General features: G+C 38.1%; 1 long non-coding RNA gene across 1 annotated transcript in view; it reads left to right on the top strand.

Annotated features, from left to right (window-relative positions):
- Positions 1–5,990, top strand: part of LOC128249750 (uncharacterized) — a 131,223-nt gene that overhangs the window by 109,988 nt on the left and 15,245 nt on the right. The window contains exon 3 of the long non-coding RNA XR_008265843.1: positions 2,315–2,382. This is a non-coding gene — a long non-coding RNA (uncharacterized LOC128249750). The remainder of the gene's footprint in view (positions 1–2,314; positions 2,383–5,990) is intronic.

Here is a 5,990-nt window from a genome sequence, read left to right as displayed (position 1 = left end):
GGCTAGCTACGAGGGTGAGTCAAAAAGTAATGCCATTTTGTTTAGAACAGGTATAATTACCAACACAGGAACATGTATCATACATCAAAATGAAGCTGGTCCTCTGTGGATCACATCCCTACTTCTCAACATAGTCACCGTTTCTCTCAATAGCAATGTTCCACCTTCGAATGAGAGCATGTAAAATTCTGTTGACTGTTCTTTGAGCCACTTCTTCACCACAGTTTTCCCTTCCTCGTCACTGGACTATCATCTCTTCGGCCCCATGAAGGAGGGTTTGAGAGGCAAACATTATTCCAGTGACGAGGAAGGGAAAACTGTGGTGAAGAAGTGGCTCAAAGAACAGTCAACAGAATTTTACGGGGCAGGGATACATGCTCTCATTCGAAGGTGGAACATTGCTATTGAGAGAAACGGTGACTATGTTGAGAAGTAGGGATGTGATCCACAGAGGACCAGCTTCATTTTGATGTATGATACATGTTCCTGTGTTGGTAATTATACCTGTCCTAAACAAAATGGCACTACTTTTTGACTAACCCTCATAAATTACTTTCAATGCTAGTGTGTGTGTGACCCTTCATCACCCTTCATCATCCGGTGTCCATACAGGCTTATGCAGCAGACTCCAAAATTCCACCCCAGTATTCTGTTTCATTTCAAGGATGGAATTTATGCCTCTCCTTCTTTGCTGCACCAGAATCTCAAAGTCTGCAGAGTGATTATCCCACAAGCCCCCAGTAACCCTCTTTTGTTGGTTCACAATAAACCCACCAATCTAGACTTCTCCTGGCATTTAGCAAGTTTTCTCAAAGCCGGATCTTTTTTCCTTTCACTTTTATTGAGTTTTCTTAGTAATCATTTTACACAAAACAAAACTATTTTCATTATAAATGTAAAATATTTATACCTCTAATTACTGTAACAACTCATTTGTGCAAATTAGCTTTTTACCCTTTTGCTGCCAACCCATCTCAGATAACCACTAGTTGTATTACACAAACTTTCTAAGTTAAATTATAACCTTCCATCAAAATTTCATGTTAATTTATGTTCCAAACATCAGCTTAATAATGAGAAAGTTATTTTACTAACTTCTTCATTCTTAACAAAATTATAGGCACAGGAGTGGCTGTGTGGTAAGTAGCTTGCTTACCAACCACATGGTTCCGCGTTCAGTCCCACTGTGTAGCACCATGGGCTATTGTTTTCTACTGTAGCCTCGGGCCGACCAAAGCCTTGTAAGTGGATTTGGTATATGGAAACTGAAAGAAGCCCGTCATATATATATCACCATCATCGTTTAACGTCCGCTTTCCATGCTAGCATGGGTTGGACGATTTAACTGAGGACTGGTAATCCAGAAGGCTGCACCAGGCTCCAATCTGATCTGGCAGAGATTCTACAGCTGGATGCCCTTCCTAACGCTAACCACTCTGAGAGTGTAGTGGGTGCTTTTACGTGCCACCGGCACGAGTGTCAGTCACACAGTACTGGCAATGGCCACGCTCAAAAAGGTGTTTTTTACGTGATATATATATATATAAATATGTATGTGTGTCTGTGTTTGTCCCCCCAACATCACTTGACAACCAATGCTGGTGTGTTTATGTCCCCGTAACCTAGTGGTTCAGCAAAAGAGACCGATAGAATAAGTACTAGGCTTGCAAAGAATAAGTCATGGGGGTCGATTTGTTCGACTAAAGGTGGTGCTCCAGTATGGCCGCAGTCAAATGACCGAAACTAATAAAAGAATAAAAAAGAATATAAAAAAAAAGGCAATGTGTTTCAACAGAAATATGGTAACTAAAGGGTTAAAGTGATCTAAATTAAAACCTTCCATCAAAATTTCATGTTAAATGATGTTCCAAACGTCAGCTTAACCCTCTAACATTTAAACTGACCATATCCAGCCAAAAATACTCTGCCTGTTTTACATCCAAACTGACTAGATTCAGCCTCTTACATCTATCCTACAATGCCATTCATTCTAAAACTTAGCAATCAAATCATTGAAATCTTGAAGCTACAGGATAATGCCTGATGAATTCAAAACTGCTTTTGATAGAGTAAACTGAATGCTAAAGGCTTAATAATGACACAGGTATTTTACTATATTCTTCACTCTTTTCAATATTAACTGGAACAAAGGCAATGCATTTCAATAGAAATATGATAATAAAAGGTTTAATTCTATTTTAAATGTTGATTTCAATGGTTCTGACATTCTTGGAAAGTCTTTTGCGAAATGAATTGTGCCTATTTTAAAATCTTTGGTTTTTCAACTATTCTTTTACTCTTTTATTTGTTTCAGTCATTTGACTGTGGCCATTCTGGAGCACCACTTTTAGTCAAATAGATGAACCCCAGGACTTATTCTTGGTAAGTCTACTATTTATTCTATCAGTCTCTTTTGCTGAACAGCTAAGTTACAGGGACATAAACACACCAGCATTGGTTGTCAAGCGATGGTGGGAGGACAAACACATGCTGGTGGCACATAAAAAGCACCCACTACACTCTCGGAGTGGTTGGCATCAGGAAGGGCATCCAGCTGTAGAAATTCTGCCAAATCAGATTGAAGCCTGATGCAGCCATCCGCTTTGCCAGTCCCCAGTCAAATCGTCCAACCCATGCTAGCTTGAAAAGTGGACGTTAAATGATGATGATGATAATGATGATGATGATGATGATATATATATATATATATATATATATACACACACTTTTACTCTTTTATTCTTTTACTTGTTTCAGTCATTTGACTGCAGCTATGCTGGAGCACCACCTTAGTTGAGCAAATCAACCCCAGGACTTATTCTTTGTAAGCCTAGTACTTATACTCCACTCAGCAGTAAATGGGTTACTCTGTGATGGATTTGCCTTCCATTCAGGGAGAATGTTGGCCAGCAGGATGGCACAATTCAAAAGGTGCAACAATGCAACCAAGTGCACTGTAATCAGCAGTGTGTAACAACACCCAATAGTCTGGTCAGGGACTGTGATACAATGACAGGGATATATATCCATATGCATCTTTCATCTTTTACTTGTTTTAGTCATTAGACTGTGGCCATGCTGGGGCACCACCTTGAAGAATTTTAGTCAAACAACTTGCCCCCAGTACTTGATTTTTTTTAAAGCCTAGTACTTATTCTCTTTTGCTGAACCAATAATATAGAGGGACATAAACACACCAACACTGGCTGCCAAGTGGTGGTGGGGGAGAAACACAAAGACACACACACACATACATACACATATATATATATATTGCCTTCCTACCTCCTCTCTCTCTTTCCTTCTCTCTTTCTTCACCCACTTTCCTCTCCGTTACTTTTTGTCTCTCTACCCTCCACCTCTTTTTCTTTCTCCTCCTACTGTTACATGACCCGTGGCCATTCTCATCTCTCTCTTCCATTTCCTTTTTCTCTTGACCATTGAGTCAATCAGTCGCACTTCTCTCGTCTCCTCTACTTTCAAGATGGTTTGCTTTTTTCACTGTTCGTTTTTCCATCTTTCGTTCTGATTTTCCATCTGTTCCCTTTTTCACTTCAAATCCTACAGCACATTTTCCTCTGTGTTACCCATATATTCATCTTGTCTCAGGACCCATGTGTGCTCAATAGAAATTCTAAGCAATTATGAACTTTAAGGGGATTGTGCTCTTTGTATGAAACTGAAGGAGATAATTCTCTGTTTATTATTATTGCTGTTGTTGATGCTCTTGTTGCATGGCCTTATTTTGTTTGTATATTGATATTTTGTGTTTGTTTTCACCCCTGCCCCCACCCCACCCCCTGTTTGTTCACTATTCCCAGCAGCTTCCCACCGCAAGCATCACCAAAAGTGAACAATATTATCATTAAAGGCTTGAAATTGTAAGGATCTTTTGGATAATAACTGATGAAGAATTAGCAACATCTCGTCTTGTTCTATATTTAAGAGATGAGGAATTATATACATTATTTACATTATTTACATTTGACGGATATTTATAAGCCCTAAAATTCACTCCATAATTGCCCTCGGGCATATGGTGTAGTGGTTAAGAGTGTGGGCTACTAACCCCAAGATTCCGAGTTCAATTCCAGGCAGTGACCTGAATAATAAAAATATTAATAATAATAATAATAATATTAATAATAATAATAATAACATCGAAGAATACTTTAGGAATGAGAACCCAGGTTCAAAACTTCCCCAAGACACCTGATGACATTTATTGTTTTCCTTTTTGGTAAAACTCTACTAACTAGCTGCCTCATTTAATTACACACACACACAGATCTTCTTTCAGTTTCCATGATACAAGGCTTTTGGTCAGCCCAAGACTATAGCAGAAGACACTTGCCCAAGATTCCACGCAGCAGGAGTGAACCCAGAACCATGTGGTTGGGAAGCAAACTTCTTAACCACACAGCCATGCTTGCACCCATTTTCTTATATTTCTTTATAGAACAGTTTATTATGTCACACTTCTTCAAGCTCTTCGCTGACACAGTTCCACAATTCTGTTAAGAAGCATTGAAAGTGTGTTAGTGTTGTGCTTACTGAAGCATGACAAGACACTTTGACACAATAGATTTCGTATTATCAAGAAATAAGCAAAATATGAATAGGTTATATAATAGATTTGTATGTGTATGTGTGTGTGTGTGTGTGTGGATTTTTTTTTAATGGTTTAAAATGGTTGCTCCAACTCCACAAAAGAAATATTTTATAATAACTGTGAAATATTAATACATGTCTTCACTATATACATGTGTGTGTGTGTGTGTGTACACGTGCATGTGCGTGTGTATAACATTGCATTCTGGAAGCAAATGGCAAAAGTACATAATATTCAGATGCAGTCAAAGATCAGAAAAAAAAAACAGAGAAAAGATATGAAACAAAAAAAGAAACAAAACTGAAAGTAGAGGAAGGAGAAGAAAAAGGAAGAAAAAGATGAAAACGAAAGGGAGATGGAAGAGAAGGAGTAGGAGGTGCAGTGTACAAGGGTGGGTGGATCATAGAATAACCACAATAACATTGACCACAGCAACAACAACAACAGCAACAATGATCCTGCAGCATCCACAATGCTGATGTGAGAGCATCTTCATCTCTGATCTAATGTCTCTTCAATGTAAGTACTTATTATCGTCATTGCCATACCACCACCACCACCACCAGTCATCATCATCATCGTTGTCGTCATCATCACTGTCAGCACCACCATGATCACCATGCCATCATCATCATCATCATCATCACTGTCACCATCATCAGCAATGCCTGCCTTCTCTTCGTCATCGTCTTTCTCCCTCTCATCTTACTCCTAATCATCATCATCATCATCATCATCATCATTATCACCACCACTGCTGTCATCATCTCTATCATCATGCACAACCACCACCACCACCACCACCACCATCATAACCACTACAACCATCATCATCATCATCAGTCTGTCTTATCTAACCACTGCTACCATCTTCCATTGTTAAATATACAATTCGTCACACACACACCCCCACACCCTCAGAAACCCTACCTCCCACTTCACTCCCTCTATAACCTTCTTACTCTACTTTTTCTTTTTACCTTTTTATGTACTTTTTTATTTCATTTTATTTCTTCTTTTCCCTCTTTTTTTTCCCCCCAGATTTTTGTATTTTATTAGTTTTTGCCTTCTTTTTTTTAATATCTTATTAGATTGCTAGCGACAGGATGGGGACTGCGGAGGGGGACAGCAGGTTAGTTCATGGTGAGGTGGGGGGTAGGTTGATGATGGGGATGTGTATACAAATACACACACACACACATACGTTTATGTGTTATATATATATAAATATATATATTACATATAATGTGTATATAAATATATATATATATATGCACATACATATACATATATATATATATATATACACACATATATATGTATATATATATATAATATACATATATATGTATATATGTGTATATATATGTATATATGT

Source organism: Octopus bimaculoides, chromosome 18 (genome assembly GCF_001194135.2).
Source record: "Octopus bimaculoides isolate UCB-OBI-ISO-001 chromosome 18, ASM119413v2, whole genome shotgun sequence".
In the NCBI taxonomy this organism is placed as follows: Eukaryota; Metazoa; Mollusca; class Cephalopoda; order Octopoda; family Octopodidae; genus Octopus; species Octopus bimaculoides.
Note: the sequence above shows the minus strand (reverse complement) of the source record. Positions and strands in the feature narration are given on the sequence as shown.